The sequence below is a fragment of the Neolamprologus brichardi genome, chromosome 5 (assembly GCF_056152115.1).
Source record: "Neolamprologus brichardi isolate AB-2024 chromosome 5, ASM5615211v1, whole genome shotgun sequence".
Lineage (NCBI taxonomy): Eukaryota > Metazoa > Chordata > Actinopteri > Cichliformes > Cichlidae > Neolamprologus > Neolamprologus brichardi.
In genome coordinates, this window is record NC_142108.1 from 14,015,786 (window position 1) to 14,029,000 (window position 13,215).

Sequence of the window (13,215 nt, forward strand, 5' to 3'; positions counted from 1 at the left end):
TCCAGATGAACAGAATCAGCCTTTGGGGATTTATTTACCTGGATGATTGAGCATGCGTCAAGACAAAAGAAACAAGGAGTTGCAGTGGTCCACTCAAAGTCCACACCTCAACATGTGTGAAATGTTGTGACCTTAAGAGAGCTGTGCATTATGATGAACTGAAACAAAAGGTGGATGAACTGAAGTGAAGTGGATGATGTGAGAAAAATAAGAAAACAAACAATAATCCTAATAAATAACATGTTCGAAGAGGAGTAGGAAGAGGCATAAGCTGTTTTTAATCCTACCCTTAATAATAATCACTTTTACTTCCTCTTTATACCTTTTTTGCCACATATATTAATTAATGACTGTGAACAACAACTGTGAAATATCCTAAAGTATTATTTATTGTGGCCACAGTTTTTTTAATGGTCAATTAGGGGTTTCTTTTTGTGAGAATATTTTAAAATGAAGAAATATACCTCAACTAAATCTTTCTTTATTCTTCTCAGTGTGATTTAAAGTTCAACCTCAACTCAGTGGACTAAGTAGACTATGTGGTTCTTTAATCATCTTTAAAAATCTGCAAAAGAACTGCAGCTCTAAACCTTTTTACTCTGCATATGTTCTTCTTTGTGAGTTCAACTCAAATGAAAAGAACACTACTTTTTTTTTCTGCACATAGCTTTACGGCTGTCTTGTTAGTTCAGTTTTATTATTCAAGTTCAAGCCAAGCTCAATCAAACATATCTTTAAACAATCCAAGGCCTCATGACCACATGCTGCATTTTCATTACTTAATATGGGAAGAAAAAGAACGTAAAACACAATATTTTGCTTAACAAGCTGCTGGCGTATGCCCTGGAGGTACTTACTAACAAAGAGTCTGGAAAGCTGAAGTGAAAAAGCTGTGCATATGAAACAGAAGAAACGATGCTGCGTCTGAACCACACATATGCTAAAGTTGATGACTTAGAGGGGGCAGGTATACAAGCAGCTTCTTAATCAGGTGTCCAGAATGAGCAGAAAACACTGATTAAGAGAGAGGAGAGACATAATAGAATAAAAACACTTATTCAATGCACTTTTAAACTGTGAAGATAGGGGTTAATGCTGCAGAGGGAGGAAGGCTTCTTTGGACTTTGTACATTAATTTAGAGCTAAGATTAGACTAGAGAGGCTAGTTGCCCTTCTAGACACGATATGTGCTAATGGTGACACAAATGTACTCGTGTCTTTTTCTTTTCTTTTCTCACAATGATTTCTTTTTATGTCACATCTCATTTCTCCTTTTTGGCTTTTGGCTTTATTCTCCTGTGCCCCCACATCCTTGTTTGTCAGGATTGCAGTGTCTTCGTGTTTTTTTTTCTTTCTCAACAGCCAAGTGTGTATTCAGAAATGAAGCAGTGACATCTGTTTGTCCGGGTTCTTAATTCAGTGTGTCAATCAGTCCATTAAAAATGCCTCACTAAAGCCTTGTCTACAGTAAAATGCACCATTAGACAGCTAATAAAAATATGTGAAGACTCATTAGCATCAACTGAAAAGATCAATAACCCATTGTGAACTCTAGGAGGCATTCACTCCCAAAGTTTCGACATGAAAAAGGTACAATTTGGCTCCTCTTCTTTTTAAGAAAATCTGAATCCCGAAAGCCGCAGTAGTGCCCATTTGCTGCACAAGTTTTTCTCTCCATCTGACAGAGAAAAATGAAGAGTTTTGGTTTACCTACCCAGCCAAGCAGAGCCTAAATGAAATGTCATTATAACCACAAGATAAAAACAAATGAGGCCAGCGGTACTGTGGTGTGAGGAGAGATCAAGAACAAGAGAGTGCTGGAGGTAAAGCTTGAAATGAGGGAGAACGGGTGAGACTGTGTAGGAGGAAAATAGAAATAGTGTGGGGTGGAGGGTAATGGTGGTGGTGGTGAGGGGGGATTTGTTACAGTAATTGTGTCCAGAGCACTTGTTTACCCAGGAGCGAAGACAGGTAGAGGCATTAGATGAAGGACACAGATGGATACATCACTGTGAGAGAGACAGATTATGGGATGGATGGCTTTTCAGTTAGACTGCACATTTACACCAAAAGAGGAAAGACGGATGACCATTTAGTCTTAGTGTACGGTGCATAAAATAATGTCCAGCCTAATGAAATGTACAGAATCAGATATTGTTGGAATAAAGGCATGCAGTGTCCCAAACATAAAATCCACAATTGAGCAAAGCAGCAAGAATCCAGGAAAGACCATGCGTGGAAACAAAGAGAGGGGGAATGGTACAATACAAACAAACAAAACAAAAAAAACTGATGCAAGAGGCTATAAATACACAGAAGGTAACGAGGGTGGTGAAAATAGGAAAGAAACTAAACACAGCTGAAAACAATCAAGATAATGAGGCATATAACTAGAAATAAAAGTAGACAACTAACTAACAAAGTACAACAGGAAGCGAAACATAACTAAAACTAACTCACTGAAAAAAGAGGGGGAGCAACAAAAGAGTCTGTGCAGGGGCATGAAGGTGGGAAGAGAAACAGCGTATAAAGATAACAGGAAGTGATTCAAAACGAAAAGTGATGCACTGAGCACAGGTGAGCTTTAAAGAAGGAAAAACACCAGATGATAAATGAAGGAAACCAGTAAATTTAATGAATGCAAATCCAAACATAAAACAAATTAAACAAATGTAAACTAAAGAGTTAAAGAAAGGAGATAAAGAACTAAATTAGGATTTTAAAAAAAACTACAGACATAAACATAGAGGAGTAATAAATCAAATACAAGAAACCAAAAAGTAACTAGTACTCAAAAAGAAGCAATACTCTTGTTGAAGTATAAATGATACCAAATGTAAAGAATGAAACTCTACAATAGTCAAAACCCTTGTGACAATATTTAGTTTGATTTTGTCTGAGTTTAGATCTGGTAGCAGTGAATTAACCAATCAGTTCACTTCAGTTTTTAATTCATATTTTATGTGAAATTAATTCTTAATTCCATAATTAATCTTTTGAAATTCCATCTCCAGGATCAATTTTAATGTTCCCAGACAGTTTTAAAATGTAAACCATGTAAAAAGAGCGGGTGATGACCCCTTCCAGTTTCCCTGTTTACCTCTTACTTTCCCCTGTTTTTGTGTTGGAGTTGTGGATGTGCTATAACCCTCTCTTCTCTCCAGCAGGCCCATGCTTGCTCTTGGTTTTGTTTGCTTTTTGTTTAACCTCACTTCTTGCAGACATCTCCACTTTACTTGCAATATCACAATATGATATAGCCATTCAACTTTTTAGTAAGCCTAATTTAATTCAGCTTTAGGTTATTTAACCTCCATTATCTGTGTGGTCTCCTTGTTTTTGGGAAATTTTTGACAATGTCTGAAACCTATAGAGGGCAAAAATAAAAGCTCAACAATATCCCATAAAAGAATGATCATTACACCTTAGCATTAAATAAATCCAAATGTAAAAAGTTACCTTGGTTTTAATAACGGTGTCTACTCGCAGTTTACTATACGACATTCAATAATAATGATGCACAAGCAACAGAGATAGGACTCTAATCTTTAATATGGTGTTATATTGGTGCCCATGCACTCATTCTTGAGGGGTGATTGTAATGTAAACCATAACAACCCCCCTGGGCGACCGTGGCTCAGAAGGTTGGGAAGCGCACCTGTAACCGGCCGTTGTGTCCTTGGCAGAGATGGGCAGTAACGCGTTACTTGTAATGCGTTACTGTAATCCGATTACTTTTTTCAAGTAACGAGTAAAGTAAGGGATTACTATTGCAAAAACGGTAATTGGATTACCGTTACTTTCCCGTAGGAACTCTGCGTTACTGCGTTCCTACGTTAGATTTTTTGAGAATGTCTCATGACAGTACGTTTGTGAAAACAGCTGTGTACAGAGCAACAATGGATCATATATCAAGTGCGGGAGAGAGTATGAGCGTGCAGCGTTTAAAGCGTGGAAGTACTGACCTTAGTTTAAGTTTGATTCCATAAAAAGTGACAAAAAAATTAGTGTCCGTTGTGCGTGGGAAGAAAACTTATTTTTACAGCGAAAAAACCCCCTAAACTTCCGAGCAAACACCGAGTGTGCTATGACGTAATGGGAAACTCACAGAGAAACTCGCGGATTCTTCCACTGACCACTGCGGCACACCTACACAAAGGTAAACCTCCGCCCACCTGCTTTACAGGTGAAAATAGAGCAAAAGGACCGCTGAGTCTTTGACTTTATTTATTCTTGCTGTGTTTTACTTGCATCTATTTGAAATAGTGAGTGTAAACACAAAAAATATTTTATTTTATGTGCTGGAATGTGCAGAAAATAGGTTTAAATATTAAACAAATTTCTTCCATTCAGAGAATGGTGCATATAATTAAATTTTTGCTTGATGCATAAAGTTAAAAGATTAAAACTAATAAAACAAGTTTTAAAAAGAGACTTTTCCATTTGATTATATTTTGTATGATGATTATGTAGAAAAAGTAGAATTGGGCTGAAAGATCTATCGCTTTATCACCTATTCAGGTTGTAAATCGTGTTTTTAAAAAGTAACTAAGTAACTAAGTAATTAATTACTTTTGAAAATAAGTAATCAGTAAAGTAACGGGATTACTTTTTAATCAGTAATTAGTTACTGATTACTTTTTTCAAGTAACTTGACCAACACTGGTCCTTGGGCAAGACATTTCACCTACTAGTGTTGGCCAGAGGGGCCGATGGGACGATATGGCAGCCTCGCTTCTGTCAGTCTGCCCCAGGGCAGCTGTGGCTACAACTGTAGCTTGCCTCCACCAGTGTGTGAATGAATAGTGGAATTGTAAAAGCGCTTTGGGTTCCTTGAAAAGCGCTACATAAATGTAATCCATTATTATTACCATCCATGCATCCATCTTCTTTATAAATAACACAGACAAATATATGTAACGTCTTTTACGTCATTTAAAAAAATAAAAAGTGAAATATTCTGAATGTTGTGAAATATCTGTGAGTAGAGGTGGGCAGATCGATGCAAATACCGATGCCAACACTGGTATAAGATCGAGACTAGCCTGATGGGATCAAAAACCTCTAAATTCAGTATGCAGCCCCCTGAATTGTGTTAAATAAATGAAAAACAAAATAAAATGAAATAAAATAAAATGTTATATTCCAGGTCTCCAAATAACAACAAAAAGAAAAGTCTCAAAATACATAAAAAGCTGAAAAGTGTGTTTTATTGTGTTAACTCATTATTTTGGAAAGTAAAAATCACAGTGATTCAATGGTCATTAAAACGTGTTTAGAATTTACAAATTGATGATGATTGATGTCATAAATTATGACACACGTTCTCTCCTACATAAGCTGAAAGTATCGGCAATATAAAATTTGCACAAAACTACCAGTAAGTGAAATGAATAGAAATGATACAAACCTGTGCCACAGGGGTACGACTCTCAGTGCTCTGAAAATCAAAGAATGATCCTGGAAACATGTCAGATTTAGTTATGCACCAATTCAGGATCATGTGACACACAGACACAAAAACCCCATTAAAACACATAAAAACACAATGAAGCAATAGATTTAATCCTCTTTTTCTCCCTAATTTAAATCTATTTTTATATAAATTTCACTTGGATATATTGGATTAAAACAAATCCAGCTGATCCTGTGAGGTCGTCTTTATAATTTATGTTTCATCGTAGATGAAAATGTTCTATTGAGGCAATTCAATTTAGAAATACAACATGAAAATGAACCAATGTGAAAATCTGATGTTTTACTGTACATGTAATCACAGAAAGCCTCTGGAGCAAAATTATGTGCGCATTGTGCTTGTGTGTGTGTGTGTGTGTGTGGCTGTGTCTATTAGAGAGCATTGTCCAGTATATCAGACAGCCCTGTCATGTTCATGTCGCAGCAGCAGGGTATAGGAGGTGTTCTTGTCTCTGAGTGATGCGATGGCATGAACAGCATGGTTTAAGAGCTAAAAGAAGGTCATCGATGTCTCGCTTCACTATCTCTCCCTCCTTTTCTCTCCTCTCTCTGTTGCCCCTGTCATCCCTACTGGATGATCCCTCGTGCTCTCTTCCAACCCGGCTGTCTTTCTGTCCTTCGTCACGGGTTGCTGTGTTCCATTTTTTTCGTTCTTTTTTTTTGCAGTATTGCATCCTGCTCCTTGTTTAACTCCACTGCTCTGAACTGATTTTATTTTTGCTACATTCACGGTCCATGGAGGGAAGTATTTGTAAACTGAAAAAGTAAGAATTGTGAGGTACCTTGAGTGCAGCGCAAGACAAGGGCCCCAGACCGGACCAGGTTTGTCACCATATCCCTGAGTAGAATAAGACGTGCATGGAACCGCCAGATCCATGTCACTAAGAGAGGCTGTGACCTGCTTACACAGTTGCTAAATCATTTCAGCATTTCAGAGTGTGGTTTACATGGCAGTTTGGTTGGTTTAAATTAATATCTGACTGTTTTCAGCACTACTATCTAAGGTGACTGAAAGCTGCATCAGCTTGCAGGTTCTCACAGATAAATTCCACTATATCACCTCTGGTCATCTTAGTACACAGATCTCCATCTTTATACCGTGACTGCAACTATGCAGCAGAGGATTGGGTGTGCATTTGGCTTATCTGAAATAACATGGGAAGCCAATGTACTGAAATGAATGTGACCTTACAAATGTTTGTAAACTCGGGCACAGCCAACCACTCTCACTTTCACAGCACCTCTGTTTTACTTAATACTTGACCTAATATTTCAAAGTTGCTGAGCGGGACACACCAGTGTGCTTTTATGTATTTAGTGATGTGAAGTAATTGGCTTTTGTGGACTTCTCATCCGCTTTCAATACAATTATCCCGCAGACACTAGTTGACAAATTACTGACCCTGGGACTGAGCTCCTCTCTTTGTAACTGGGTCCTGGACTTCCTGACCAACAGACTGCAGTCTGTGAGGATCCACAACGTCTCCTCATCTTCCATAGTCCTCAGCACTGGCTCCCCTCAGGGCTGTGTGCTAAGTCGCCTCCTGTTCACGCTGCTTACATATGACTGCTCACGTGTGGCACGGAAACTGCACTGTAGCAGAGAGGAAAACTCTACAGATGGGTGGTGAAGGCTGCACAGAGAGTTGTCGGAGGCTGCCTCCCAACCGTCACAGACATATACACCTCCAGATGCAGGAAGAAGGCCACCTGTATCATGAAGGACCCCACTCACCCAGCACACACACTCTTGGTCCCGTTCCCCTCAGGCAGGAGGCCGAGGAGCATCAAATGCAAAACCACCAGACTGAGAAACAGTTTTATTCCAGAAGCTGTGAGACTTCTCAGTGCATAAATGGACAAGAACTGTTATTGTAGCACCTTAACCACTACTTGACACTTACTGACACTGTCACTTTATCAATGCTGGTCATCATGCCCTTTGCTGCTAAAGTATTTATTTACACCTATATATATTTATACCCATACTCCATACTGGTACTCAGGCTGTTGCACACTAGTTATAGTATTATTTATTGTATTGTCTTATTACTTGTCATTTCTGTTTGTTAAAAAAAAAAAACTTAACTATTTATTTATAACTTAAAAAAAAAAATTCTGCTCCTTCATTATTTTTGTTTCTTTTCACATTTCGGGACCGTGTGTACATAATTTCGTTCCACTTCATGTTAACATGTGATGCAAAGGCAACAGTAACTCAAGTAACCACTCATAATAACCAAGCAGAAGCTGCTCCTCTGAAAGCACAACATGCTAAACGTTGAAGCAGATGGGCTGTAGCACTAGAAGACCACACAGGATGCCACTCATGTCAACTAAAAGCAGGAAACCGGGGCTATATTTCACAAAGGGCTCACTAAAACGAGACAATAGAACATTTGGAAAGTGTCGCTCATCTGCTGACTGTTGATTTCTGCTGCAAGCTTCAAATTATATTTCATAAACAACACAAAAGCATTGATTTACCCTGCCATTAATAATCCAGTGGTAGCACACTTTGGACCCACTAATATGAGCTGAGCATTGTTTAACTCCCACAGCCTACCTGAGAATTGTTGCCGATTACGTCCATCCCTTTATGATCACAATGTACAATCTTCTGATGGTTGTTTCCACCAGTATAATGCACCATGAAAAGCTCAGATCATCTCAAACTGGTTTTCTTACACACCAATGAGTTCTCTGTATTTAAATGGCCTCCACAGGCACCAGATCTCATATATAACCTGTAGGGTGGGTGTAAATATTGTATGTGTACTAAAACAAACAAACAAATAAATGCAATTAAACTTTTAATCAAATTCTTAAGTTACCACATTATATTTTAAATGACACTGAAATGTGTTGCTGTGCAGCACTTCACACACTGTCAGCTTATTTTGCTGAATGTTGCCACTCTTCACGAGGCTAGCACCAGCAGTTTTCTTTCCTTAAACGTCCTTTGCAGAATGTGTTTATGAATGGCTCTGTTTCAGTACTATTTATATTTTTGATCAAAATAGTACAAAACTATGCTGCCTTCGTCTGTCATAGTTTCCACTTATTGCTTCCCATCTTGGAGAGAGAGGTCACACCCTTATCTAGTAGCAGGTGACTGCGATGCATCTCTAACCCAACAAATGACTGGTGTTGTATTCAGAAATAAAACATAAATATTTAGTTGAACCAACTAGTAGTTCTAGTGCTGACAAGAACAACATGGCAGAATCTGATGCTGTTTGATGAAAACAGGTTGGAACAACAAGCTTTCGGCTTTGGAAACATTTCCCCAGTAGCAATGTTTTTATGTGGAGTGTTATTTTAGCACATTAGCATGCCGCATTCAGATCTCAGTGTTTCTCCTTTATATCACTGGCATCTCTTTGCAGTAGTGTAAAAAGCACAAGTGTGAAACCTGCTAACACATACTGTGCTCACATGTCAGCACATCACCAGCGTCGTCTCTCTAATTGTGATCAGCCTAATCAACGGAGGAAGTAATCCCTGCCACAAAGTTAAGAAAATATGACAGTTTTAGTGATGATTCCCCTAATTGTTGTTTCATTCATTTTGTATTTGAATAAAAAAATAGAAAAAAAGAGGTATAAACTAAGAATTTAAGGTTTCATGCATCAGACATTTCTTACAGACATTTCTTCTTTTAACTCATGAAATCAGAAACCCTTACACATCTAGGCTTTTGTTCATATAAAATGCCAGCGTTTTATTTAACAAACAGCATTTACAGTACTGCTTCACATCTGTTCCAGGCTTGTGTGTCTGTGTTTCATGACTCGGGTGTAGTTTCACTCTGTGTTTCTCACACAGATATCCTGGTGGGAGCAGCAGGTTGTTGGGACAGACAAGAGCGTTAATTAATGTTCAGTGTAGGGGGGAGGATTTGACACAGTTGCTCAGTAGGGATTTAGTAGTTACAGTCGATTCAAGTAATGAACTTGGCTCTTATAGTATTTTTATCTCCTTTTTCTATCCACAGAGAAAGTCATCGGACTCACTGGAAGTGCACCAATTCACCACAACATTGAAATCACTGAGGTAAAGTGACCATCTGGTTAAAATGCAGCAATCTGCAGGGAGTTTGTGGCTGTTCCTCTGGCATGAACCAAGCACAACCCTTTGGGGTAATGGCACTTCCCATTGGCAGCAGCTTTTTTGAGCACACACCCCATCCACACAGCAAAAAACCCATTCAAATAACTGCCAGATGCCTCTCCAATTGAACATTCATGGGACTCACCAGAACAAGATTGATCCACAAGATCCAAAGACACTCAAGAACACCCCCAGAAGATCCCAGTCAATGCCCACATGGGTTGTGACTGCTCAATGTGTAATGCAGCAGCTGTACAGTTACAGAAAGACAGAGTACAGCAGTCACATCACATTGTTAGCCATGCTTTCGAATCCAATATAATCTATTAAAAGAAAAACTTTTTTACACTTTTGACACTAATGCATCTCAAAATGTTAAAAGCTAACCTTTAACCTTTAAGCTGATCATTAGTTTTATCAAATGTCCATAGGTTGTGTTATAAAAATGTCTAATTACCAAGAAGCAATATAGGGATATGAATTGGAGTGATAAATCATTATTTACTGATGTAAGAGGGCTTACTTAACCTTGGAGTGCTGGCAGAATTAAAATGTGGATTTCAGGGGAAAACTCACTCTGTATGCTTGACCATGCTATGGGAGGAGAGCAAGGGAGGGGAAAAAAGGAGCGCATGAGCTTATGCTGGAAATGCAAGTAGTAACGGTAAGAAAGGGAACAGGTGCCAAAAGCAGAAGAGAGAAGATGCTTTTAAAAAAATAATGATTTAAGCAATGAATGTTGTGATGATAATCTACGGAGAGGTAAGTCAGGAAGAGACCGAGGGATGAGATTTAAGCCGAAGATTGTAGGAATGACACAGAGGGAGCAAAATGTGCTTCGGGCAGGAGGAGGAGAGGTAGAGAGGGGAAAGGATAGAAGGATGGGGGTGGGGGGTTGGAGAGCAAGACAGATGACAAATTGTGATTAATAGATGGGGTCCGGGGCAGCAGTGTGGAGCGCAACTCATTAATAGAGAGAATTAGAGAGGCTGTGCAACTCAATCTGCACACTGTCACTCGCAATCAAGGACCATAATCAGATTTGCACACAGAGGTAGATGCACCGGCGTGTGGTTCGTGCACGTACACATATTTTTAGGACACTTATGTTCCTTGCTGGAGTCACTATCCTACCACTAAACTGGCCACTTAAGGGTACAAGTAAACAGGATTGTCTTTTTTTTTCTTTTTTAAAAACTTTTTAGTAGGATTCACAAAGCAAACATTTCAACAGTATAATGCTGAAAACTGTGCAGAAATGTAAACATTCATGTCCTGTATCCTGACACACCTAAATTACTAGATCTTGTAATTCCCCAAACAGTGACAAAGGCCTCTGGAAGATTTGTGGTTCTTATTCATTTACAGTTTTTTCACTTCAATTCAGTTTTATTTAGAAAGCATCAATTCAGAACAACAACAGTTCTCATTGTGTTTACATTGCTTAAATCCATTGTAAAGTAAAGACCCTACAATATTTGAGGGAGAATCCAGACCCTATGAGAACTATTGGACACAAGAAGAGATCTCCTTCAGGGATCTTCTAACTTGCTGTCTGTGGACAGCTCATCTATAAAGGTAAATGTATTGGTTCTTATACAGTGCTTTTCTACTCGAGCACTCAAAGCACTTTATACAACATGTCTCATTCACACATCAGTTTTTAAAATTTAGCATTTGCACGTGAGTGCATTGGGAGCAGCTCAGGGTTTAGTATCTTGCCCAAGGATACTTTGGCATGCAGACTGACTGCTCCAGTCTGCATGATTAGTAGATGACCTGGTCTACACCCTGAGCCACAGCCATATTGATTCAGTATAATTGTAATACATTAACGCAGTACACTTTTTGAGGAACATATGGTGATATCCAGATTACATTTTATGGTGTAAGTATCAAGGCTCTCTGTGTAGCGGGCAGAACTCAAAGATCAGGACTTAAAAGAGAGTTTATAAAAAGAACACAGGTGAGGAACAAATAATCAAACAGACAGACTCTTACTGGACACCACATAAGGAAAACCACAACAAAGAACACAAGCAAACTTTTTAAATACACAAGTTTAAATACACAAGAGGAGAGCAGAGTGGAGACACCTGGGGAACACACAGCTGAATTGAATCTAGATGATGAGACAAGGGAAAGCAAAACTGAATGTAACACACATGAGAGGAGAGACTATCAAAATAAAACAGGAAGTAACAGAACATGAAAACAGAAATGTAGAACTGATGAAAGACTGAAAGGTAACCAAACACAGAGACAAACTGGCTTTATCAAGGTGGCTTTATCAATTTATTAAGGTGTGGGGAACAGACGGGAGCCAAGATAAAAGAAATAAGAGACAGAATACAAACAGACTAAAACCTAGATAACAAAACCAAGGAGACCTGAGAATACAAATACTAAACACCCAAAAAACTCAAAACCCTGTGTCAAAGACCCAGAAACCATTACAGAAGGCCTTGCTTTTTTCAGAAAGAGAATGCCAAACCACGTTCTCCTTGAATACAACAACATGAAAGAGTCCAAACACTGCCGCCTGATATAAACATTTTTCTCTTCATGAAATGACAATTACAATAAAAGATGACCATAACTGTTGAGTAGCTAGTCCATCAGCAACAAAGGATGGCAAACCTTCAGAATTGCAGATCTGGTCTCCTCAGTTGCCAAACAACAAAAGAAGAAGTGATCCGTCACATGCCCGTGATTTCAGTGTTAACTTTTAAAACGCCTTCATTAGAATGCAATGATTTTGACAATCATTTGCAATCTGTTTTCAAACTTTTACTGTGCCCCAGCTTTTTTTTTTTTTGAAAACATGGTTGTAAAAACACAACAGAGATGCTGAACAACTGCATGTTACTGCCAGTGTGATGCTTTGACCCTTACATTTCCATTAGCCCCGCTGTCTCTACATTCTCCCTCCTCTTACTCTCGCTCTCTTGCTCACTGCCTGACCTGTGAGATTGTAGGTCAGGTTAAGCCCTTTCCTCCGCTACTTACTTGGCTCGTATGTGTGTCTCACAGCGTTGATAGCACCTCCACCTTGAATGAGCCAGTTAATACCATGGTAACCTCTCTGATCACATGGTGACTCTCTGCTCATGCCCTGATTGCTTTTACTGATTCTTCTAAACAGACAGAGTGACTGTCCTGTTGGTAAATTACCTCTGTCCAGGCTTATCTATCTCACTGTGCGACTTTCTGGAAGACCAGAAAGTATCAACCGGAATGAGTCATTCCAACACATGGAGCCTGTTTTATTTACTTATTTATTTAATTTTTAAATCCAGAGGAAAAGCCAACTGGTCTGCACAGGCATGGGTTCAAATTGTCATGATTGGAAGCTTCACAGAAGCAAAGCTTTCCCACCACCTCTGGGAATGGTGATATTAGAGCAATGTAGATGTCACAATCTGTTCCTATGTGTATATACTCTAATATAAATCAGATTTTTCTAAAGGCCCACCCATATATAAAACAGTTGCACACAAATGTTTTGTGCAGATACATGTGCATGCATATCTGCATACATGTGCACAAATGTACAATGTATATATTTGATTTTTCTTTTAATTGATAATGCAAGTGGTGAAAATCTATCTAAAAATCATTAAATTG